Source organism: Oreochromis niloticus, unplaced genomic scaffold (genome assembly GCF_001858045.2).
Source record: "Oreochromis niloticus isolate F11D_XX unplaced genomic scaffold, O_niloticus_UMD_NMBU tig00002999_pilon, whole genome shotgun sequence".
Taxonomy (NCBI): Eukaryota; Metazoa; Chordata; class Actinopteri; order Cichliformes; family Cichlidae; genus Oreochromis; species Oreochromis niloticus.
In genome coordinates, this window is record NW_020327759.1 from 24,469 (window position 1) to 39,748 (window position 15,280).

At 42.6% G+C, this 15,280-nt stretch overlaps 1 pseudogene; it reads left to right on the plus strand.

Annotated features, from left to right (window-relative positions):
* The window catches only part of LOC112845090 (probable serine/threonine-protein kinase clkA), a 31,873-nt pseudogene extending 16,916 nt beyond the window's left edge, over positions 1–14,957 (plus strand).
* Positions 14,958–15,280: the final 323 nt, after the last annotated feature.

The following is a 15,280-nucleotide window of genomic DNA, read 5'->3' on the forward strand; positions in this document are numbered from 1 at the left end:
GGTATGAACCTAAGCTGATCAGTTTTAAAGACTTTCTGCATGAAATTGACACTTGGATAAATGCAGACCCTGATCCACAAAAGGATGAAGTTGCAGCCTCTAATGTTGAATCAAAGGTAGCATCTCATGACAGTGACATTGCGCCGCATGATAGTGTCTCACAAGTAGCGCAAGAAACGAGCGACATGATTTCTGAACAAGTTGCTAAACCTGTCAGCAAGGGCTCTAGTAAAGCGCCCAGTAATATTACTGCAGCCTTAAGTCTGAGGAGTAAAAGCTCCTGTGCAGCTGCAATGGCGCTGATGGAAGCTGAGTTGGAAAGAGTCGCTTTGAAAGCGGAGATGGACGCACTGCAAGAAAAACATGCGCTCGAACTGGAAGAAGTTCAATTAAAAGCAAGAAAAGAAGCATTGGCTCTAAGAACTAAGTTGGTTATGGCAGATGCAAAAATGCAAATTTTCACCTTTGCTCAGGATCGGCAGAGCCTTGCATCCTGGGCTGAGGTTGAATCAGAAGGCAGGATTACAGCTCCTTCTGGAACATCTACTGAGTTCATACCTGCTGCTACAGCTCAAAAGGCTCCAAGAACAAAGAAAGCCCCTCTAGTTCATTCACCTTTGCCAATGCCCCTAGAGACACATGCACCTGCTAAGGTTAAACCAGAAGGGGAAAGCCCAAGGCCAATCTCTTCGCAGGTTGATGTCCACAGCAGTGCCCTAACAGAGATTATGAGAAAGCAAAATGAGATTACTGAGATGCTTGTAAAACAACAGAGGTTGTCACTACTTCCAGCTATAGAAATTCCTGTTTTTGGTGGTGATCCTTTGCATTTTAGATCCTTTCTTAAGGCGTTTGAGCAAGGAATGGAAACTAAGACTGATAATATACAGGATAGGCTTTATTATTTAGAACAGTTTACTAGAGGACAGCCCAGAATTTTAGTGAGAAGTTGCATGCACATGAGTCCACAGACAGCTTATGGTAAATGGTAAATGGCCTGTATTTATATAGCGCTTTTATGGTCCCTAAGGACCCCAAAGCGCTTTACATATCCAGTCATTCACCCATTCACACACATATTCATACACTGGTGATAGCAAGCTACGTTGTAGCCACAGCCACCCTGGGGCGCACTGACAGAGGCGAAGCTGCCGGACACTGGCGCCACCGGGCCCTCTGACCACCACCAGCTTATGTTGACGCAAAAAAGCAGCTCGAGTGGAACTTTGGTAACAAAGCAAAGATAACATCTGCATTTATAGACAAGGCTCTTAACTGGTCAGTTTTAAAGTCTGATGATGCGTCAGCATTACGAGCTTACACATTCTTTTTAAGAAGCTGCTTCAACACAATGGATGAAGCCGGGTTTCTTGATGAGCTGGAAAATTCAACCAATATGAGGATTCTTGTTTCAAAGTTGCCTTTTACACTTCGTGATAAATGGTGAATAATAGTCGTTGATATAACAGAAAAGTGCAATCGCAGAGCAAGATTTAAAGATCTTCTTGATTTTCTTGAAAAGCAAACAAGAGCTGCATTAGATCCTGTTTTTGGAGAGAGTCAAAACACAAAAGAAAAGATGGCTTCAAAACCTTCAAAGGCTCAGTTTAAAACTAAAAGCAGTAGCTTTGCTACTTCTGTTGCTGTAGTTTCAGAACAGAACAATGACAAACACAAACTGGAACGGATTCAAATAAGCCATGAAGATAAAGGGTTAGATCAAACTCGGTGCTTGTTTTGTAACCAAAATCATTTTTTGGACGTATGTGACTCATTCAAACTAAAAGCCAACAAAGAAAAGGTGACATTCCTTAAGAGTAAAGGTTTATGCTTTGGTTGCTTACAGAGAGGCAACATGAGTAAAACTTGTCCACATCGTTTGACGTGCCACACCTGTAATAAAAATCACCCTACTGTTCTCCACATAGACTCAAAAGAATGGCAGTGGCAAGCAGCTAAAGCTGACTGTAAAGAATCATCAGTCTCAAATGCTCTTGTTTCTTTGAACTTTGGTAGCCATACTGGGGCCGGGTCTAATGAATGTGCCTTGTCAGTTGTTCCAGTAAAAGTGAAGTTGGAAAATGGGATGAAGGTTGTGGAGACGTACGCCTTTCTTGATCCTGGCAGCGCTGCAACTTTTTGCACCGAGGCGTTGATGATGCAGTTAAATGCATCTGAAAGAAAGTGGAAATCATGTTAAAGACTATGGGTCAGGAAAGGCCAGTAAGTAGCTATAGACTTTTTGGTATGGAAGTAGCTGCTTTAAAACAGAATGAGTATTTGAGGTTGCCTGACGTGTATACTCAAAAGTCTATTCCTGTCACTAAAGAAAATATCCCTAAAGAAGAAGACTTAAGAAAATGGCCTTACTTAAAAGATGTTGAGTTGACGCCGATAAATGCTGTTTGGGCTGCTTATTGGTGTGAATTCTCCCAAAGCGCAGGAACCTTGGAGAATCATTAACAGTGAGGGTAATGGACCCTATGCTGTGCTAACTCGTCTTGGTTGGGTTGTCAATGGGCCACTCAATCAGGGTAGTGAAAAGGATGAGCATGATGCTAGTTTTGTCCAGCTATAAGTAGTTCAGAAGAAATGCTGGTTAAACAGTATAATCAAGATTTTGTGGAGAACCAGTGTAATGAGTGTGCAGAAATGTCTGTAGAAGATAAACAGTTCATGAACATAATGTCAGGGTCAGCTGTACTTAAAGATGGTCATTATTACTTGAAATTACCCTTTCGTAAACCTGAAGTAAGAATGTCAAACAACAAGCAGGTGGCTCAGCAGAGGGCACGATATCTGCTAAAACGGTCTGAGAAGGATCAGTTATTCTTTGAAGAATACAAAGAATTCATGCACAATATTAGTATGGAGGGACATTCAGAAATCATACCACACTTCCGGCGCCGCTCTGAGCTGGCAGCCAGTATCAGCAGCTCCGACCTGACCGAGTCCTTTTTCTCTTTAATATATGTTTTTCTGTTGTTTTGTGTTTATTGTTTTTGTTTTTCTATTGTGGACTGCTGTCCTCCACAATGGAGCTCAGAATTCTATGGACAATCGTGTTCTTTATTACATTTTTTAAGGCGTCTTTGTCCGGAGAGCACGTGGAGTTCCGACCTCCCATTGTTTACAGCAGGGATCAGCTGTTAGCCCTCGGAGCCTCCGCTGCCCTGCCTACCGCCGAGCAAGCTAACATCCCCGCGAGGTGAGGAGGAAGAGACGCGGTACTCGGGCCGGGATCGGGCGTCGCAGTAAAGTTAGGAGGTACCAGCCAACGATTCCATCTATTATTATAGGGAATGTGAGATCTCACAATAAAGTAGACGAACTGGCAGCTCTTACCCGACATCAGAGGAGCTACAGGGAGTGCAGCCTGATGTGCTTCAGAGTCGTGGCTAACTGCACTAACTCCAGACTCAGACGTAAACATGGATGGTGTTCATCTGATCCGGGCCGACAGAACAACAGAGAGTGGTAAGAAGAGAGGAGGGGGTCTGGCTGTGTTTGTGAACAATAGATGGTGTAACTCTGGGCATTTATCTATCAAAGAGACGCTATGCTATAAGGACATTGAGCTGCTAGCGGTTAGCATGAGACCGTACTATCTACCGCGAGAGTTTACACACGTGATTATGATAGCTGTGTATGTCCCGCCCTCTGCTAGCGCTGCAGCAGCCTGTGAGGTCCTGCACACTGTAACCAGCAGACTCCAAACACAGCACCCTCAGGCCCTTTTCCTGATCTCTGGGGACTTTAATCACATCTCCCTGTCCTCCACTCTCTCCACCTTCACCCAGTACGTCACCTGCCACACCAGAGACAATAAAACATTGGACTTATTGTATGCCAATACCAAGGAGGCATACAGCTCATCACCTCTCCCTCCCCTGGGGGGGCACAGATCACAACCTGGTTCATCTCCAGCCTGTGTATAAACCTCTAGTACACAGAGAACCAGTAATGAAGCGCACAGTAAGGAAATGGTCGGCAGAGACTGAAGAGGCCCTGAGGGACTGTTTCCGTTCTACTGTGTGGGACAACCTCTGCAGCCCCCTGGAGGATGACCTCAACAGCATCACAGACTGCATTACAGATTACATGAACTTCTGTGTGGACAACACCGTACCCATCAAAAAGGTACGGTGTTTTTCTAACAACAAGCCATGGATAAATCCTGAAATTAAGGCTCTCCTCAAGGAGAAGAAGAGAGTCTTTAGATCTGGAGACAAACAGGAGCTAAGAGTTGTTCAGAAGAAGCTGAAATGGAAGATAAGGCAAGGAAAGGAAAACTACAGGAGGAAGATGGAAGAGCAGCTGCAACAGGACAACATCAGAGGGGTTTGGAACAGCCTGAAGACAATCTCAGGACAAAAACCAACCACCCAGGCTGCAGGAGACTCGGGGTGGGTGAATGACCTAAATAAATATTTTAATAGGTTTGATCAACCACCCACCCCTCCCACAGCATCGTCCCCCCTGCTGCAATCCCCTTCATCTTCAGGGACTGCCTGTCCTTCATCTCAGGACTTCACAACTCTCAGCTTCACACCTCCCAGCTCCCAGTCATTACACCCACCCCCGGCTTCTGTGGACACCAACATACACCCCCCTCCCCCCAAATCCACTCTTTCTATCTCAGCACTTCAAGTGAGGAACGAGCTTCGCAAGATCAAGGTGCAGAAGGCTGCAGGTCCAGATGGCGTCAGCTCCAGACTCCTGAGATGCTGCGCAGATGAACTGTGTGGCATCCTAGGTTATCTGTTCAACCTGAGCCTGTCACTGGGGAAAGTACCACAGCTGTGGAAGACCTCCTGTGTGGTACCGGTACCAAAGACCTCCCATCCCAAGGACCTCAGCAGCTACAGGCCGGTAGCCCTGACATCACATCTGATGAAGACCCTCGAGAGGTTGGTTCTAAACCATCTGCGCCCCCTGGTGAGGTCTTCATTGGATCCGCTGCAGTTTGCTTACCAGCCTGGCATTGGGGTGGAGGACGCCATCATCTACCTCCTGCACCGAGCTCTGACTCACCTGGAGAAGCCTGGAAGCACTGTGAGGATCATGTTCTTTGATTTCTCCAGTGCTTTCAACACCATCCAGCCACGACTTCTGAGAGACAAGCTGGAGCTATTGGGTGTGGACCACCACATGTCCCAGTGGATACTGGACTACCTCACAGAACGCCCACAGTATGTGAGGTCACAGGGCTGTGTCTCTGATACACTGGTCTGCAGTACGGGGGCCCCACAGGGACCTGTGCTGGCACCGTTCCTCTTCACCCTCTACACTGCAGACTTCTCCATCAACTCCCCACGCTGCCACCTGCAGAAGTTCTCTGACAACTCTGCCATAGTCGGCCTCATCACAGATGAGGACGACTCAGAGTACAGACAGTGGACTCTGGGCTTTGTAGACTGGTGTCAGCAGAACCACCTGCTGATCAACGCCGGGAAAACCAAGGAGTTGGTGGTGGACTTCCGGAGACGCAGACCCACCACACTGACAGCGGTGAACATCCAGGGAGTGGACATTGAGATAGTGGACTCTTGTAGGTACCTGGGTGTTCACCTGATTAATAAACTGGACTGGAGCCACAACACTGATGCTCTTTACAGGAAGGGTCAGAGCAGACTCTACCTGCTGAGGCGGCTGAGGTCATTTGGAGTACAGGGAGCGCTTTTAAAGACCTTCTATGACTCTGTGGTGGCATCTGTCATTTTTTACAGTGTTGTATGTTGGAGCAGTGGTTTATCGGCAGCTGAGAGGAAGAGGTTGGATAAACTCATCAGGAAGGCCAGCTCTGTTCTGGGATGCACCCTGGACCCAGTGCAGGTGGTGGGAGACAGAAGGACTTAGGGCTGTTCGATATAACGATATATATTGGATGACGATATAAAAACGTCTATCGTTTCATTTTACGCTATCGTTTGTTTCGTGGTGTCGCAAAATAAACTGTTTACGGCAATATTTTTTCATTATTTTGGTGGTCACTGTAGTGGCTATATTAATTTACTAAAGTTCTCTCTTTCGCTTATATTTAATATAACCACACTACAGACGGACAAGCACTTGTTTTTATGCATTGTCATTAGCAACAACGACGGTAAAACCACCTCGTGTCCGCTTGTTTATTTTCCACATAAACCTTTCACAATAAAGCTCAAGATCCTGTTGAGACTTTTCAAAATAAACTGAATCACGTGAAAGATGCAGAGTATTTACGGATGAGAAGCAAAAAAGAGCCGTCAGGTGCTAAAAAAATAAACCTTAGACTCAAACGTTAGAACAGGCTTTTCCCCGCAGCACGCTGTGTAATAAATACTCACAAAGAAAACGGCGGCCGTTACAACTTGCGTCTAAAAATGTATAGTTTCATGCATCAGTTAAAACACTCGACTGGTACGCGACGCCCAGCTGGAAACACTTCACGCAAGTCTAGCTGCCTGAGATTCACAGAATTTACAGAAAATGTTACATTTTTGTGATTTATATCGTTATCGGACGATAGATGTCTTAATATCGGGATATGAGATTTTGGTCATATCGCACAGCCCTAGAAGGACTCTGGCCAAAATAACATCTCTGATGGACAGAGTCTCCCACCCCATGCATGGAAATGTTGCTGAACTGCAGAGCTCCTTCAGTGACAGACTGCTGCATCCTTGATGCACTAAGGAGCGTTTCCGCAGGTCCTTCCTCCCTGCAGCTGTCAGACTGTACAATCAGAACTGCTCCCAACAATCATAGATGTTTACATCAGCGCTTTAACTGCAATAAGTTAATCAACTGATTCGCACTACAACCTGGTTTGCCTCTTATCTGTAGTTATTTATATTTAATTTAATAACTGTACAGTACTCTGTTTATAGTAACCATTGTCCTTAATGTAGATATGTAAGAAAAATTGTGTATGTTTCTGTTCTGTGTCCTGTGTACTGTTTGTTTGTATATGTGTCTTTTTGGCTGCTGTTACAACCAAATTTCCCCTTGTGGGACAATTAAAGGATTATTCTATTCTATTCTATTCTAAGAACAGTTGAAGCATGAGGAAGGAAAGGTGTGGTATATACCTCATCATGGGGTCTACCACCCCCGCAAGAAAACACTGCGTGTTGTGTATGACTGTGCTTCAACATTTGCTGGAACATCACCGAACAAAGAGCTGTTACAAGGCCCAGATTTGACTAGCACTTTAATAGGTGTGTTGATTTGCTTTCGGCAGGGTCCAATAGCGCTTATGACAGACATTAAAGGGATGTTTCATCAGGTCAGAGTAGCTGAGGAACACGTAAAATTTTTACGTTTTCTCTGGTGGCCCAATGGTGACATCACAAAGCAGCTGGTGGAACATAGAATGTTTGTCCACATTTTTGGTGCAGTATCCTCCCCCAACTGTGCCACCTATGCACTACTAAAGACTGCTGATGACAACCAACATCTGTACCCAGAGGAGGTTATACACACAATCAGGCATAGTTTTTATGCAGATGACTGTCTTAAATCTACTCAGTCTGTTGAGCAGGCCATCTCACTTTCTCAGCAGCTTACTGAGGTGTGTGCCAAGGGGGGATTTAAGCTCAATAAGTGGGTATGTAGTGATTGCTCTGTCCTCTGTCAGATCCCGGAGGAAAATAGAGCCATAGGTGTAAAGATGCTGGACCTTATTCGGGATCAGCTACCCACAGAAAGAGCTCTCGGTGCGCAATGGGATATTGAACATGATGTTTTCACATTCAGTATTGTGAACAAGGACAAACCACTTACAAGACGTAGTATTCTGTCCAATGTCAGCTCCATTTACGACCCTTTGGGTTTCTTAGCTCCAGTCATTCTGGCTGCAAAACAAATTCTGCAACATCTATGTAAACTGAGGTTTGGCTGGGATGAGACAATACCAGCAGAAATGGCACAAACTTGGCAAAAATGGGTTGAGGATTTAGTTCTTCTTAACAAGTTTAGTGTTAGTAGATGTGTCACACCCAAAGGATTTGGGGAGGTAAAAAGTGCACAGCTGCATCACTTTTGTGATGCCAGTGAAACTGGGTATGGTGCTGTATCATATCTTAGGCTATTTAAGTAGTAATATACCTATAGCTTTTTTTGCCCCCCCCCCCCCCCCCCCCCACACCCCCACCCTACCCCCCACACCCCCCCACACCCCCACCCGTATCCCCCTCCGCGTCCATGTGCGCGCGAACGGACCTTGCGCGTGAACGGACCTTGCGCGTGAACGAACTTGCGAGTTCAGAGATCATATGTTTACATGTGTTTAATAGCGTTTTATTTAATGAAACCATTACGTGTTTTAATTAAACTCTTTTTTAAAGGATTGTATAGGTCTCGGAGTTCTGTTATTTAGACATAGATGATTTAATTTAACTAGTTTAGGGGTATTTTTCTTTAGGGCTCTGAAACACACAGAGGCTAATAGTTTTTAAACAGAAAGTTTTTCCACCTTCTAAAAACACACATATTCACACGCAGCATTTAATTTAACTAGTTTTAGGGGTATTTTGCTTTTTCTTTAGGGCTCTGAAACACACAGGGGTGTAATAGTTTCAAACAGAAAGTTTTTTCCACCTTCTAAAAACACATATTCACACACAGCATTTAATTTAACTAGTTTTAGGGGTATTTTTCTTTTTCTTTAGGGCTCTGAAACACACAGAGGGTAATAGTTTTTTTAACAGAAAGTTTTTTCCACCTTCTAAAAACACATATTCACACACAGAGGCTAATAGTTTCAAACAGAATACCACAAACAGTATGCATTCCTTTAGAAATGGGATTCTTAATTCTGCAACAGCTAGACAGAGGGGGGTTATAGTTAGACCCCCTACAGTCAGCAGAAGAGGTCATCCTTATCAAGAGCATCTCAATTGTACTGCCATAGTTTTCAATACAAACAGTCTCCTTTATCTTATGGCAGAGGTCCGGCTGTGCTAGGTCCATCGGAGCCACTATAGCTTTTATCATGCCATTACACTTTGTACTGACCATCCTCCAAACAGGCATCACCTTTGTTTACACCTTTATCTCTACATCTCAGAGGCCAGCTGAAACCAAGCCCCACACCTATATAAAAATGCCCTAAGCAGCCACACTAACCCTTTACATCGGTCATTGAGAGCATAACACTTTCGTTCATCAGCACGAGCATTTTACTTTTAATTTAACTAGTTTAGGAGCATTTTGCTTTTCTTTACCGCTCTGAAACACACAGAGGCTAATAGTTTTCAAACAGTGTCACAAATAACATGTATTCCTTTAGAAATAAACTATGATACTTCTAAAAACAAACAAACACATATTCTTTCCTCATGACTAGCCAATTCACCATTTTATTTAAATATCTGAATTTTCGGAATAATGATCCAAGCGGGACACAGAGGCTGCTAGTTTAACGCACCAGAATGCAAATATAAATAAATGCGTGACTATCCTGAGAGCTAGCTGCAGCGACACCTTTCTTTCAGACGGATGCCTGGATGTGCGTTGGAGCCGACTGTGCTACCCGCACACAGCGTTTCTGACCTACGGGCGCTGCTTATACCACAGAGAAAAGCAACAATACAGCGTGTTTCTCTGCTCCAAGACATGATGAAGGAACGGCGGGCCTTTCACACGGTAAGCATGTCTGTTATACCCAGCACATAAATGTCTGTATGTCAGTGCTGATTATACAAACCCTGTTTAAAATGTGACACATATGTTGTCCGAAAACATTTCCTCTAAATTTGCAAAGTTACTGATTTAAAAATATATTTTCGAATTTTTAGTTGCATGTCAAACACACGATAGACTCTTGAGCGTATTTATTTATATAGCTACATTCACAACGGTACAACCATGCTAAATAAAAGATGCCCAAGCACCAAAGCACTCTAATGCAAGCCTCTAAACTACATGTTGATAAGTGCATGAAGTTAACCTCTACAGCTGAAAACAGTTTGTATCCGCACTCTGAGGGTCTGCTGAATTGTTTTTAATATTGCGCTTTTTCACGAACTGCAGATGATGAATTCCTCTTTATTGGACATAATGTCCTTAAGCTATTGTTGCTCATACTTACAGAGTTCCCTAGCTACTTCTTTACTATGTCAGTAAACTTTTCGAAAAGGAAGGTGTTGTAGATTTAAAGAAACATCCTAATTGAAGCAAAGGCAAAAAATTGGAATGAATTTTATGTAACTGTTCATATTAAAGCCAACAACAAGTGAAAATCCAAAACCGACTCCAATGCTTTGTATTAATGATCTCCCCCTCTCTCTCTCTCTCTCTGTGTGTGTGTGTGTGTGTGTGTGTGTGTGTGTGTGAGTGTGTGTGTGTGTGTGCCCTCACAGAAGGAAGGTCACAGCAGGAGCTTTTTCAAACGCGTTTCCAATCATTTTTACAAGAAGTGTAGCTCATACAATGGTATTATTGTATTATTTGCGATACTTTATAAATATGAAACTCTAAAGATTTTGAGCTCATGCAAATTGTGAAACAAGAATCTAAATATTTTGTGTCACAGTGATTTCTATAAAAGCATGTTGTTTATGGGGATAATGTAACAAATCTTTTGTGGCCCTATTAATGATCAGTGGTAATTGAAGAGGAAGCTGAACCCAGGCTCTGGACATTTTCATGACAAGTGACAGCGCAGACATCTGCTAATGAGAGAACATGTTTTATCATCATAAACACTGTGATATGAAGCATCGTTAAAGTGTCACTTCAGTAATGTTTTTAATAGATGACTTTAAAACACTAAACTCTAATTTCTATGGTTTATTTTAAGCTTACAGAATATAACATGTGGTAAGACGATGAGTTTTACTTCTCACAGGTTGTGATATGTGTATCTATTTATCATGTATGCTACTTTGCTCTGTGGACTGTAAAATGTTTCATTGTGTTCATGAAATAAACCAGACTTTCACCGTCTGAATCTTTTACTGTTTTTCTGCTTTTGTTCACTCCAAGTTTGACAAACCCACAGACATCCAGAGTTAACTCACTAACAATGTGGAGCAGTCTCAGTGTATTTAGCTGCTTTTTCCCTAAACACAACCAACTGAGAGAAACGCTTGTAGTCCTCACTTTGGTCATTTTGAACGTTGAAGGAGATTTGCTCCATAGACACCTTATACTACTGTTCTATTTAAATTCAGATTCCTTTTATAGTTTGCGGTTTCTTTACTAACACATTTGTAGATAAGTTTATTGCTGAACCACACAGCTAGCAGTCTCACTCACTCTCTAGGTTTTGAAGTTTTGTGTGTGTGTGTGTGTGTAATGGTTTAGTCTATCGAACCTCACCCTTTTTCTCCCAGTATCACAACAGTATGACTCCCAAAGTACGGATCAGTAAACAACCAATGATTCTAAAGCCAGAACAGAAAGATACAGTTGGAAGATGCATGATTGCGTTTTTATGACGCATAGTAAAACCACCCCCTCTTCTTCTTCTCTGTGTTGTTGTTGTTGTTCTTGTGTGTGTGTGTGTGTGTGTGTATGTGTGTGTGTGTGTGTGCCTTAGAAGTCAAATAATACATTAGCCACACTTAAAAAAACAAAAAACATCTGAATTTCATTTAGAACTGAGATTGTAACTTGTAAGCAGAAATCTTATGCTCAGCCACAAACATGTTTCCCCACTTTCACAATGCTGAGGTGTCAAATCCACAACCCCAACAAATGGTTTGTTACACGCGGGTGTGAAGGGCAAGCTTTACTTACACAGCCTTACACACAGTAGATTTATAAAGTTTTTGGGGACAATGGTTTAGCCATAGATGTAACTACTACTTTTGATAAAAACCACTCCACCTGTTTATTTCTTAAGAAATTAAGCTCTTATTTATACATGTCTACACAATAATAGACACCGTGTGCTCTGTGACATTATAGTCTTCTACTTCAGCGTTCATTGGTTTGCATTTTAAACTCCCAGCCTTTCAGGTTGTTATGAACGACTTATATTTCTAACATTTTGTGATATAAAAGTGAACCATGTGGGTTTTTTTTAATTTTCTGTGTGATGGAATGACTTAAGACACGAGTTATTTAAACAATTCTAAATGACAGTGTGATGGTCATAGTACTTAGTGGGGGCCAAATATGTTAAGGATAATGTTTATCAATGTAAAATTGCAAAGAACCTTTGAATAGATTATAACATTTTGTAAACAGTTACCTCAGAACCTGTACTGTCAGCCCTGTGTATGTAAGGTGAAACTTTCCACAGTACTTACACTTAAGTAACTAAACACATAAAGTCACCCTTTACCAATAATCCACAGCTCCTTGAAAAAAGTAGCACAAACAGACAACTGACTCACCAATGATGAGTAGAGCTACCCGAGGCCGAGACTCAAGCAGAAGAAAATTAAAAGTTTTGGTTTTTGCGGCTCGAAAAATTAAAAGTTTTGGTTTTTGCGGCTCGAAAAATTAAAGAAAGTATGTTTAATAATTCAGCAAGACCAGCACCTTCAACACGCGTACATTCAAATTTTGAATCAGACTAACATCGATGTTGTTCAGTAGTTTTATCCGTTCAAAAAAGCCATTTTACGGCTTTAATGTTTCCAGCTGATAAGGAGAATGAGTGCATTTCATCAAATGGGCGTCCAAAGGCTTTAAACATCCGCTTTGTCTGTAAAGACAGTATCAAACTACAGAGCATACTAAAATTCAACATTTTCAGATGAAAATTTGGCTGCTTTTTTCACTGTAATACTCCCCTCATTGCCATTTTAGGATATTCTCGGTGATCCATTTTTATCATATTTATGCTTTTGGGACTGAGGGTATCTAATACGTACGTCGTCACAGTGTATTGTACTACCAACTGTGAGGGCTCTGCTTTTGCTTTGAGCAGACTGTTTTTTATTTTGTCTCCTGAGTGTGTGTTTTTCAAACGAGATCCTCCTCTTCAGTTTGATTTTGTTACCACAAACTTTGTGTAAAGTTCACAACAGAGGTAAAGAGATTTAAACACACCAGTTTGAGGAGGCAGGGGTTGGACCAGCTGCACAGGGCAGGTGAAGCAGAGAGTGTCTGGGGAGATGTGCAACAGAAGCAGAGGGAACATTTTACAAGATGATAAATGCCACATTTAGGTGATTAAGGATTTGTTGACAAGATTAAAAGACACGGCCGTCAGAGTTCAACAACATTACAGTTTGATTAAATAAAAAGTTTTAAACTACACAAGGTTCATTTTCTCCTCTGATAGTAATCATATTAAACATGTCAAGAAAGAAAGAGTACAAAGAAAAATAGTAAATGTGTGTCTAATTCAACTCTTCCTGTGAACCTTATATGGTGAACCTTATATGGTGATGGCCAGAGGGGCCGATGGCGCGATATGGCAGCCTCGCCTCTATCAGCCTGCCCCAGGGCAGCTGTGGCTACAACAGTAGCTTGCCTCCACCTGTGTGTGAATGTGAGAGTGAATGAATAGTGGCATTGTAAAGCAATTTGGGTGCCTTGAAAAGCGCTATATGAAATCCAATCCATTATTATTATTATTATCATTATTATGTCATCCCTTAATATGTTCGGTGTTACAAACTTGAAGAATCAGAAAAAAGATCATCAGACATTAATCTAATCAGTTTTCAGCCTTCATTCATTCATATTGAAAAGTTGGAAATCTTCCCTGCTAGACCAAAGTGCAGCGTTTAACACCGTTGACCATAACATTTTATTACAGCTATTATTAAATGGAGAGGCCTCTTCACACACTGAGGTTAATTATGAAGCTCCACAGGCTTCTGTGCAAAGAACAGTTCTGTTTACATTATACGTGCTTTAGAAGACATAGCGTACATTTTCACTGCTATGCATATGATACCCACTTTTATTGGTTAAACTGTCGGGATGTCTTAGACACATAATGAGCTTTAATTTTCTGCTTCTAAGTTCAGATAAAACTGAGGTTATCGTAACGGGGCGTAAAATCTTAGAAACACTGGCTAACAAAATCCTTACTCTGGACGGCGTTGCCTTGAGTAGTCTGTTGTAGTGATTTTGGCGCATTATAAGTAAATTGAAACATACAATCCCATAGCACAACATCAACATTTATTTATATACAAAAATAAAATGCTTTTTTACAGAAAAGAATTGTAACTGCATATTTTATCAACGATTACGCGGGTACATTGGGTAAGTCCTCATCATTATCCCATAGCGGTTCCGGTAATCTCTCAGGACCTTGGAAGGGTGGCCATGCCCAGTCTACCTCATCAATGTCTGGAGAGTCGCCGAAATACAAAAAATCTTCCTCGTTGTCAGTGTCCATAGTCCACAGTTGTGGTGGCGAAGGGGGTGGGCTCCACTCTGATACTGGTGAATACGGTGCGTCTTCACTCCAATCTTCAAATGCAGGGCTCTCGGATGGCTCTTCAGAGAGTAAAGATTGCCCAGCATCCCTGATAGTACCAAGTACCAAGTATGTACCAGGTTCAGCCACTTTGATGGTTGATTGAACAGAAGGGCTGGAAGATGCCATTTTCATGGAGAATTTCAAGTCCAACAGATGAAAATTACCGCTCTTTTCCAAAGTTGCAACTGCTAGAGAGACACGTTGGCCAACTCTACGGTTTTTGAAAATTGTTGCCACTCCTACCCACAACCTTTAAGATCAACCCCCTTCCAGATCACGCCCCCTCCTGTTATTTTAAAAGAACACCGCCGTCTCAATCCTTCAAACCTTTTTTTAGCTCAAAACCAGAAGTATGGCCTCTACAGCCTGCGCCACACTGAGGAGGAAAGTTCTGCGGCCGAGGGCACAATAGTACCTGACACGCCCGGTTACTATCGCCCCTTGGAGAAGCAGCAGCAGCAAGCCGACGAGCTTGACGGTTGGGCATCTTCTTTTTTCATCGATACCGTGAAAACCGCGGTGTATCATCTAGTCAACCTAGTAATCAACAGGTACCTCACTGACGAATGCAACGGCTGTAAGTCCGATCACCCCCGCCAGAAACAACACGAGTGTGTGCAAGTCTTGGAGGATGACTTTTACGCTGAAAATTCTCACAGCATCAGAAAAAGACTCCTCACCCCACGTTTCATTCCATCTATTCAACGGCTTCTGATTGCTCGCAACATCAAATGGACGACGTCAAAGTCCGCATGGTGGCGGAAACTCTCTTGCACGAACTGAAATCGGAAAGGAAAGTCTTGACGCCATAGCCGAGGCATACACCAATCTGGTAGGGTTGGACATGGTGAAAATCAGACAGCTACGGCTGGTCGCAGAGTGTTACAAAGGAGGCTGCTA